The sequence below is a fragment of the Cricetulus griseus genome, chromosome 4 (genome assembly GCF_003668045.3).
Source record: "Cricetulus griseus strain 17A/GY chromosome 4, alternate assembly CriGri-PICRH-1.0, whole genome shotgun sequence".
Classification (NCBI taxonomy): Eukaryota; Metazoa; Chordata; class Mammalia; order Rodentia; family Cricetidae; genus Cricetulus; species Cricetulus griseus.
The window spans coordinates 35230513-35242492 of NC_048597.1; positions in this window are offsets into that span (position 1 = coordinate 35230513).

Consider the following 11980-nt stretch of genomic DNA (forward strand, 5'->3'; position numbering starts at 1 on the left):
TCTCAGTGTTCACACTGTGAGATTGGGAGCATAGGTAGGAGAATTTCTGGAAGCTCTCAGCCTGGCCAATTCTATGTACATGCATCACTGTGGCCATCAAAGAAACCCTATTGTCAGGTGGAAGGTGAAGACCAACACTGAAGGTTGTATTCAGACAGCTACATATGTGTCATGGTATCCACATTCACTCACTTCATATATACTGACACACATATATACAGACTCATATCACACACACACACACACACACCACACCAAAAGAGAAAAGTATAATTTGCAGTAAGAATTCTCTTTTCAACAGTGATCTTTTATATGAAAATGCATCCATATGAATTTAACTTTTGACAGGATTACAATGGGTGAATATGGACTTCTTTTTATAAGGTTTGTGACAAAAACACTAAATGTTGTGTGTCTTCTAAAAAATTAATATGGATGATTTTGTTAATTCTTCTAAATACTGACTTCACCTGGTTCTAGTCACTCCAGCTGGGCTAGTCACTCCCAACAGTGACTGGGCTAGGACTAGCAACAGTCCTCTTTCTTCATTCCCTCGTTAATCACAGGAAATGATGACATCCATAAGGAAGCATTCCCTGGGGAGATTCCTTCCAGACAATGCCAAAAGGCTGTGCTGGATACTTGTCATTCGGGCACACTTTACCAGGCAAATGACACCATTTTAGATGCCCAAAGAAAATTAATTCTGTAACATGTTATTTGTAGGGCTTCAATATCCCTCAAGGGCTGTATGTTGAAGGCTTGCTAACTAGCCTTTGGGGCCTTTATGTAGGTGGTAGAACTTTTAGATAAGCAGTAACTGAGGGGAATCATGTTACTGAGTGTGTCATTTGAGAAGATGCTCGGCTCCCACTATTGCTCCTCATTTTCTGATTGTCACAAGATTAGAAGCTTCCCCGGCCCCATGTGTTCTTGCCACATTAGTTCTACCTTGTCACAGAGATCTTGCCACAGCAATGGAAAGCTGGCAACTACATTATAAATTTAATTTAGATGAAATTAAATCACTGCACACACTCTATACCATCAAATATGACAGCAAATAGCTGACCTTGGTAGTAGTTATTTCTTAAGATATATATTTCTTAAGTATATGGCAGTAAAAAGGTAATCTTATTACACCGTCTTTCTCCTCAGCCAACATGTTTCATAGCACAGATATCATCAGTAATACCACAAGTTGAAAGATACGACTGATCTTCAGCTTTGGATTTATTTCAAGGATAGAGTTCCTGAATTTAGAAATTAAAATAAATTCTGTTAACTGTAAGTGTTAGTTTTTGAAATAATTTGATTTTACCATTACATTTTTATATTAAATCATTTAGCTGACAAGAGGCATAAATTTAAGTGTACCACTAAAAGCACAGTGTGCGTGTCTTCTTTCATTTCTACATCCCCAACTCCTTTGGTTGCATTTTTCTCTGTCATAAAAATCAGTGAATTTCATTTAGAAACCATTGCTTTACTTCCTAATTTTTTTCTGTTTTTATTTGGAATTTTGGGTGGGAGTCAGGAAAGGTAGGGTGCAAGAGGAACAAAAATGTCCCCAGAAAAAACACCTTTTTACATAGCTTAAGTGAAAAGTACCTCATGACCAGGGCTTTTCAAAACTGTTCAGAACATGATAGGACAACCTCTACCCTGTGTAACCTCTTCAGAAAGCAGCTTGGGGAGGAAGACCATGTTGTATCTGGGTCAACTATGTTTAGTAATCTAACTACTGAGTAAAGTAGTGAAGTGAGAAAATTCCTTGGGCTATCAGTCTGCTTTTGCGAACTTCAAATAACAGAAAATTGAACATTAACAGCCATGAGGTGTCTCAGAGGAGGAATTACAGTCTAAGCTCTCAGGAATAGATAGAGAGGCTGGCTCCAGGCCATGCCATGTTTTCTTTTGTATCTTGTATCTTTGAGAGGGTACACAGAAGCAGTCCTCATGAACAGACTTAGTACTTATAATAGTTCATTTTGAGTGTCAATTTGGTGGATCAATGGACATCCAGATGAAACTTTGTTTCTAATTGTGTCTGTGCAATGCCAGTGAAATTAGTATCTGCAGTGAGAGACACAGGAATGTAGTTTATGAAAGAATTTATATGTAAGAATTAAGTGTGTAGGGATACATAAAGAAGGAGAGTTTAGACGATGTTAACAGCTGACACAGCTCTATTTTACCTACAGGTGATATCTCTAGCTATGTTTGCACATTGATTGGGATATGGGAACCAGAAACACAATGGCCAGAGTTCCAGAGAATGCAGATTACACACTTCAAGCTGGGCTTTTGTAACTGGGGTGGGGGGTTTCATTGAGGGCAGAATGAGCTCATTGGCTGTTTTCCCTAGACAAATTGCAAGGTCTGTCCTCTCTTGAAACTGTGTCTGAGGCCAGAGACACCTGCTTTTCTTTTCTTTTGCAGTCCCCAGGAACTTTGAGCTCTCTTTGGGGCCTTGGGTTTGGGAGCACAAAGGTCCTTGTGCCCACAGATCACCAGGGAAACCAGGAATGTTATACATACAGTATTGTCCTTTAAAATGAAAGAACATATAATAGAAGGCTAGGAATTGTCAGTGACTAACAGCCTGGTGATCTTCGTTATCTGTAGGACCAGTACACATCAAGCTCCTATAGCCAGTACTGGAGGTGTCTAGCAGTTCTAGTGACCCTTATAATATCTGTATAGCTATGGGTCTCCCCCAAGTTCCCACAACCAAGACCATTTGGTTAATAGCCCAAATGACCTCTGTGCTATCTGTATAACTGAGACTGTGCCAGATTCTTTCCCAGGTCCCTCCCTAAGCTAGAACCCATCTTCTTAGAAGAAACAACTTGTGGTTTGAATTTCAATATAATTATGCCTCTCTCTTAGGGTTTCTATTGCTATGAAGAGACACCATGACCATGGTAACTCTTATAAAAGAATGCATTTAATTGGAACTGGCTTAGAGTTTCAGAGGTTTAGTCCATTATCATCATGTTGGGAAGCATGGCCGCAACAGGCAGACATCATATTGGAGAAGGGAGCTGAGAGTTCTACATCCAGTTCTGCTGGCAGCATGAAGAGACTGTGAGCCACTAGGCCTGGTTTGAGCTTTGAAACCTCAAAGCCCACCTCCTAGTGATGCACTTCCTGCAACAAAGTCACACCTACTTCAACAAGGCCATACATCCCAATAGTGCCAGTCCCTATGGGCCTATGGAGCTGTTTTCATTCAAATCACCACAGCCTCCTTGTGTACAAGGGATTGTGTTACACCAAGGAACTTTTTTCAAATTGTACTGTGTTTAAATATGCTGTTGATAAACCACCTGACATCAGACTCCTGAAGTTTGATCCAGCCTAACTAAGTCAGGCTGAACTGAATTTTTATTGTTGCCCATTCATGAATTGTTTGCTGACAGGCATGATGCCTGCAGGGACTCCAACATATAACATCACCAGTTAGGACCAAGCCTTCAATAATGAACTTTTCAGTGGGATACTTCATTTCTAAACCACAGTAAAATGGGACAATACATATTATTATCCTTTACCCTTGTAATGAGATTTATACCACCATAACCCTGGTTCACATGCCTTTGGAATCAGACTGAATTATATACTATTCGGTTTAAAGCTCTTCAGCTTTTAGCTTGGTCCATTTGGGGACTCCACAAATTCTATAGAATCTCTCTCTAACTTTCCTGCCTAAGAGTCTCCAGTCCATTCGAACAAAATGGCTTTAGTTATTTAATAGAAAATCTCAAAGGTACTTAAATATTGGTTTTGTTTCTCCAAAGAGACCTTAGTGAGGGCTGTTACAAAAAGAAACATGAGGACAATGATGTTTCTGTCTCTTGGTCAAGTGATGGTGCAGTGAGGATGAAGCTCTCTATAACCAAGTTGCCGACTGCCTACCAAAGTCTCTTGCTTCTGGTGCACTGACCTTGGATTTCCCAGACACCAGATGTGATGGTTTGAAGGAAAATGGCCCCCAAAGGGAGTGGAATTATTAGGAGGCGTGGCCTTGTTGGAATAGGCATGGTATCGTTGGAGGAAATGTATCACTATGGAGATGGGGTTTGAGGTCTCATATATGCTCAAGCCATGGCCCAGTGTCAGACAACTTCCTGCTGCCTGTGAATCAAATAAAAGAACTCTCAGCTCCTTCTCCAGCACCATGTATACTTGCATGCTGCCTTGCTTTCTGACATGATGACAATGGACTAAAACTCTGAACTGTAAGCCACCCACAATTAAACGTTTTCCTTTATAAGAGTTGCTGTGAAAATAATCAACAAAATAATGGTAAATCGAATCCAAGAAGACATCAGAAAAATCATCCACCATGGCCAAGTAGGCTTCATCCCAGGGGTTCAGGGATGGTTCAACATATGAAAATCCATCAATGTAATCCACCATATAAACAAATGGAAAAAGGAAAACTACATTATCATCTTACTAGATACTGAAAAAGTCTTTGAGAAAATCCAACATCCCTTCATGATAAAGATCTTGGAGAGATCAGGGATAACAGGAACATACCTAAACATAATAAAAGCAATATACAACAAGCCAGCAGCCAACATCAAACTAAATGGAGAGAAACTCAATGGGATTCCTCTAAAACCAGGAACAAGACAAGGCTGTCCACTCTCTCCATATCTCTTCAATATGGTACTTGAAGTTCTAGCTAGAGCAATAAGACAACAAAAGGAGATCAAGGAATGCAAATTGGAAAGGAAGAACCCAAACTTTCACTAGTTACAGATGATATGATAGTCTATCTAAGTGACCCGAAAAACTACCAGGGAACTCCTACAGCTGATAAACACTTTCAGCAAAGTGGCAGGATACAAGATTAACTCAAAAAAATCAGTAGCCCTACTATAGTATAGACAATACATGGGCTGAGAAAGAAATCAGAGAAACATCACCCTTTTGATAGCCATAAACAACATAAAATATCTTGTGGTAACTCTAACCAAACAAGTGAAAGACCTGTATAACAAGAACTTTGAGTCTTTAAAGAAAGAAATTAAAGAAGATACCAGAAAATAGAAAGATCCTACATGCTTTTCGATAGGTAGGATCAACATAGTAAAAATGGCAATCTTGCCAAAAGCAATCTACAGAGTCAATGCAATCCCCATTAAAATACCAGCACGATTCTTCATAGACCTTGAAGGAACAATACTCAACTTTATATGGAAAATTAAAAACCCAGGATAGCCAAAACAACCCTGTACAATAAAGGAACTTCCGGAGGCATCATCATCCCTGACTTTAAGCTCTATTACAGAGCTATAGTCCTGAAAACAGGTTGGTATTGGCACAAAAATAGACAGGTAGACCAATGGAATTGTCTTGAAAACCCTGATATTAACCCACACATCTACAAGCACCTGATTTTTGACAAAGAAGCTAAAATTATACAATGGAAAAAAGAAAGCATCTTCAACAAATAGTGCTGGCATAACTGAATGCTGGCATGTAGAAGATTGCAGATAGATTCATATCTATCACCATGCACAAAACTCAAGTCCAAATGGATCAAAGATCTCAATCAAAGATCTTAATCCAGCCACACTGAACTGCTTAGAAGAGAAAATGGGAAATACCCTTGAATTAATTGGTACAGGAGACTGCTTCCTGAACATAACACCAGTAGCACAGACACTGAGATCAACAATTAATAAATAGGACTTCCTGAAACTGAAAAGCTTCTGTAAGGCAGAGGACACAGTCAAGAAGATAAAACACCAGCCCACAGAATAGGAAAAGATCTTCAACAACTCCACATCTGACACAGGGATAATCTCCAAAATATACAAGCAACTCAAGAAGCTAGTCACCAAAACACCAAATAATCCAATTTAAAAGTAGGGTACAGAACTAAATAGAAAATTCTCAAAAAAGGAGTCTAAAATGGCTGATAGACATTTAAGAAAGTGCTCAACATTCTTAGCCATCAGGGAAATGCAAATCAAAACACCTCTAAGATACCATCTTTTTTTAACTTTTTGTTTGTTTGTTTGTTTGTTTGTTTCCAACTTTTTTATTGGAATTATTAACAGGATTGTTTTACATGACAATCCCAGTTCCCTTTTCCCACCTGTCCTCCCCTACCCCCCCAATTAAAACCTTATCTGTCACATATCTTTTCTGCTCCCCCTGGATGGTGAGGCCTTCCATAGTGTGTCATCAGAGTCTTTTGTATCCTTTGGGATAGGGCCTAGGCCACCCCCTGTGTGTCTTGACTCAGGGAGTATTCCTCTATATGGAATGGGCTCCCAAAGTCCACACCTATGCTAGGGATAAATACTGGGCTTCTACAGGAGGTCCCATAGATTTCTGAGGTTTCCTCACAGAAACCCATGTTCCTGGGGTCTGGATCTGTCCCACGCTGGTAGTCCAGCTATCAAACTGGGGAGCAAGAGTTCCTGGATGTTCAGGTCAGCTGTTTCTGTGGGTTTCACCACCCAGGTCTGGACCTCTGTGCTCTTCACTGGTCTTTCTCTGCATCTGAGTTCCAGTTCAGTTTGGTGATTAGTTATGGGTGTCTGCTTCTACTTCCACCAGCTGCTGGATAAAGGCATATAAATCAGTCATAATCTCATAATCAGGGGAGGGCGATCTTGCTCCTATCAGAATGGCTAAAATCAAAAACACCAATGACAGTTTATGCTGGAGAGGATGTAGAGAAAGGGGACCACTCCTCCTCTGCTGATGGAAGTGCCAACTTATACAGCCACTTTGGAAATCAGTATAGCGGTTCCTCAGGAAAATGGGAATTAGTCTACCTCAAGATCCAGCAATTCCACTCTTAGGCATATACCCAAAGGATGCACATTCATACAACAAGGACATCTGTTCAATTATGTTCATAGCAGCATTATCTGTGATAGCCAGAACCTGGAAGCAACCTAGATGTCCCTCAACTGAAGAATGGATAGAGAAAATGTGGTACATTTACACAATGGAGTACTACTCAGCAGAAAAAAAACAATGGAATCTTGTAATTTGCAGGCAAATGGATGGAACTAAAAGAAACCATCCTGAGTGAGGTAACCCAATCACAAAAGACAAAAATGTTATATACTCACTCATATGTGGATATTAGACATAGAGCAAAGGATTACCAGCCTACAATCCACAACTCCAGAGAAGCTAGGAAATAAGGAGGAACGTAAGTGAGACATACATGGTCCCCAGAGAAGGAGAAAGGGACAAGATCTCCTGAGAATATTGGGTGCATGTAGGGGGGGGTAGTTAAGAGAAAAAGAAGGGGAGAAGAGGAAGGGAGAGGAGGACATGAGGTACCAGGAAGATTGATTCAGGGCAAGAGTAAAGGAGAGCAAGAAAAGAGATACCTTAATAGAGAGAGCCTTTATAGGTTTAAAGAGAATTCTGGCACTAAGGAGATGTCCAGAGATCTACAAGGATGACTCCAACTAAGAATCAATGCAATAGTGGAGACACTACCTTAAATGCCCTTCCCCATAATGAGATTGATGACTAATTTATAAGCCATCCTAGAGCCTTCATCCAGTAGCTGATGAAAGCAGAAGCAGACACCCACAGCTAAGCACTGTGTTAAACTCCTGGAATCCAGTTGTAGAGAGGGAGGAATAATGAGCAAAGGGATCAAGACCAGGCTGAGAACACCCACAGAAACAACTGACCTGAACAAGGGGTTGCTCATAGACCCCGGACTGATAGCTGGGAAACCAACATAGGATGGAACCAGGCCCCCTGAATGTAGGTGTCATTTAGGAGGCCTGGGAAGTCTATGGGGCTTCTGGTAGTGGAACAGTATTTATCTCTCATGTAAGAGTGGACTTTAGAGCCCATTCCCCATAGAGGGATACTCCCTCAGTTAGACACACGGGGGTGGGGGGGTGGGCTAGGCCCTGCCCAGAATGATGTGACAGACTTCGATGACCCCCCTAGGGAGCAGAAGGATGGGATGGGGGGGTCAGTGGTGGACATGAGAGGATGGGAGGGAAAGTGAACTGGGATTGATATGTAAAATAAGATTGTTTCTAATTTAAATTAATAAAAGAAAAATCAAAAACAAAAACAAAACAAAAAAAATGAGTTGCTGTGGTCTTTGTGGTCATGGTGTCTCTTCACAGCAATAGAAACCCTAACTAAGACAGAGGATATGTTTCAATTCACAGGAAATAGTTGCACAACATTCCATCTCCTCTTCCAGTACTTTTAAAGCTTCTTTTTGTCATCTCTTTTGCAATGTTCCTTGTGTTATGGAGGGAGTGAAATAGACAACTTGATCATTTCCCTCAGTCTAACGCTCAGCATTGAGACACTATGTCACAGCAATAATTGTTTTTTCTTAGGAGCTGGGCAGTTATTAATCCCTGTAGTTCATCACTTTTATTAAAAAAAAATAAAACTTTCCCTCCATAACTAAAAAGTTGTGATGGCTAATCTTGGTTGTTAACTTGACTACATCTATAATAAACTAAAATACCTGCAGCTGAGCATTCCTGTGAGAAATTTTCTCAATGGGACCATTTGAGGTGGGACAACCCTCCTTAAATGCAAGCTATGCTTTCTGGTTGTGGCCCACAGCAAATGACCTGGAAAAAGGAAATGTTTTCTTTTTTTCTACTTGCCCTCTTTCTCACTGGTAAGTTCATCTGTCCTGTTGCTGGGGCAGTTCTTCACTGATGTTAGAGTATATGTTTTTGGGATTCCAATGCACTAACAGTCTCCAGGCCAGTTCCACATCTTTTGAATTTCCATTAGCTATTTTTGTCTGCTGAATAAATAATCTTTATCCCAAGCATACCTTCTTGAAGGGAAAAGAACATATTCTACCCGCTCTGTGGTGAGAATTTTTCATCCTAGGGCAAGCTTAATCTCTCTTATCTGCATTACTTGATAATTTATGTATTCCCAGAGCTGTTGTGCAATCTTTAAAGCCTTTCTTTATCTCAACAATGCAGCATTTGACTCCCTGTTTTCCCCTACAGGAAACATGACTCAACACAAATATTGCCAAATTTGCTTTTGGGTGAACCTGACAGACCTGTTTGTGTTACCTGATTTCACCCATGTTTGACTGTGTTATTACCTTATGAGCCAAATTTTTATGTCTATGTAAATGAATCAGATATGCCAAAGCCTCTCCTGTCTCTTAAAGGTAACATCCCAGTAAGGGACGCCACAAGCCACCAGAGCCCTCTCTCATAGCTGTGTCCCGAACACAACCTTAGCTATCCCAGTGATGTGGGCATCAGGCATCACCTCTTAATGTCCAATTCCCTGTATTTTCTTTTAGTCCCTGATATTTATGGGACCCCCATCCAGAGGTAGCCAAGTATTCCTAGTGTCTCATCAGAGACTGGTTTCTCTTGTACTTCCTCAGGTTGTGCCCTTTTCATCTCAAGAAAGGCTGAGTATTTGTATTGCTCTCTCTGTTTCTGTGACGATCAGAATGATGATCCCCTCTGATGAAGTCTCACAGTCCTGTGGAGTTGGCCCTGAGAGCCCCTTTCATTGTTTAGTTAGTTTTCTCCCAATTAAAGCAATTCTGAAGCTGAGTATAGCCTGGTTAGCATAGATTTGTTTTTGTTTTTGTTTTGTTTGTTTTGTTTTTTAACATTAAGGTCCTCAGGCCAGCTAGTTTTATGTCAACCTGACACAAGCTAGAGTTATTTGGGAACCATGCAGGGAAGCCTGTGGGCATTTTCTTGATGATAACTAATGCAGAAGGCTGCAGCTTACCGTGAGTGATGACACCTTGGGTTGTGGTCCTGGGTTCTATAAAAAGCAGACTGAGCAAGCCATGAGGAGGAAGCCAGTAAGCAGCAGTCTTCCATGGCTGCTACATCAATTCCTTGCTCTAGGTTCCTGGATTGATTTCCCTCAGTGATGGAGTATGACCTGGGAATTGTAGGATGAAATAAACCCTTTACTCCCAAGTTGCATTTTATTGTCTATCAGGACAATAGAAACTAATTAAAAAACAAAGCCCCTGAGTCCCATGTATTTCCACACCCATTTTTGTAAAGATCAGACCTAAGAGGCATCTTCTATTCTCCCCTATCTGCATTATTCATTTCTTCTCACAGGTTCCAAGAGTTTAGCCAGAAAGGGTTCTTTGGCATAGGTCTAGTTTATATTCTCTTTCCATGGCATCTTTCAAGTTGCAAAACATCCATTTAATTCTCTCCGTTTTTCCTGTCAAGTCAGAGTCTAATGTAATAGCATCCACATGTCTTTGCCCTGTCCCTCCATTATATGGGCAAACTCTATCTGAAAAGACATCAGTTGCATTTCTTATTATCTACAACAAAAGCCACACAACTGACACCACAGCCTTCTTCTTATATCATACCAATTTTGCTACTTAGGGATTGCAATATATTCTGTAGTTCATCAACATTTTAGGGACATTTCTTGTACTTTCATGGTGGACACGATTCATCAAGAGGGCATGTCGCTCCATACCACATAAAGGAAGATGAATAGCTCGAGATTTCCCCCAATGGGTCTTCATTTTCCATTGCAAGAAACATTCAACTGTCAAAATAGTAAAAAGGGATACTATGTGTCTTAGGGTTACTGTTGCTGTGATGAAACACCTTGACCAAAAGCAGCTTGAGAGGAAAGGGTTTATTTTGCTCCTTGTTCCATGTAACAGCTCATCATCAAAAGCAGTGAGGGCAGGAACTCACCCAGGGCAGGAACTTGGAGGCAAGGCCTGACGCAGAGGACATGGAGGGGGGCTACTTACTGTTTCCCATGACTTGCTCAGGTTGCTTTATTTTATTTTTTATTTTTCAAAACAGGGTTTTCTCTATGTAGCTTTGTAGACCAGGCTGGCCTTGAACTTGCAGAGATCCACTTGCCTCTGCCTCCTGAATGCTCGGATTACAGGGGTGAGCCACCACCAGCAGGCTTAGCTAGCTTTCTTATAGAACCCAGGACCACCAGCCCAGGGATGGCATCACTCACATTGTGTTAGATCCTCCCCCATCAATCACTGATTAAGAAAGTGCTCTATAGGCTTGCTTATGGAGGCATTTTCTTAATTGAGGCTCCCTCCTCCTTGATGACTTTAGCTTGTGTCAAGCTGGCATAAAACTCGCCAGTACATATCATCCTACACCACACAGGGAAAGGTAACCATAGATGTTACATCCTCGCATGAACGTCTCAAAGTATATTACAGTGGCCATGCAACCGTTCTTCCCAGCTCATCGATGCTTCAGTTGGGCCCTGTTCAGGTCGAAGTTTAGCTGTCTTGACTTTAGCTGAAGAAATGTAAACATCTATTCATCCCAGATACTACATTGATGTAAGTCCAAAGAAATGATAGTATGTATAGCTTAGGGAAACAGTGAGTTTATCAGAGTCACATATAGGAGAACAAGTGAGAGGGTACTAATAGAAGTATGTGGGATTCAAAGACAGCATCAACAGAACAATGAAAACCCAGCCCAGCATGGAGGAGGAGTCATGAAAGCTTCATCCATGGAGCTCCCTGTACAACAGGCAGCTTGCCAGTCAGAAACTGTTTTCCTAGTATTTGTAATTTACTGCCTTATCACCTTCTGCAAGGACTTTGAAAATCTTGTGACTTCCAGGGGTTAACTGAACCTTTTAAGTTCCATGTGTTTCCTGAGTTTTGTAACTTCCATGTCCTTTCTGAGCCTTGTAAATTTCATGTGTTTCCTGAACCTTGCAAGTTTGTTTACTTCCTAAGATGTAGGAGCCTCTCTCATCTTCTAGAGGGCAACATTTCATTTGCAGGTAGTAGCTATATAACACTTCAGAAGAATCAAAGACAGATCCACCCAGAGTCACATTTTACAAACAAAACTCTAGGAATATTGGCATAGTTTTCAACCCCATCTTCTTTTCCAGCTCCAGGAAGAGTTTCCATATGGCAACTAATTAGGAATCCCTCTCTTTGAGACTGCAATATTTCCTCAAATCTCTTAGA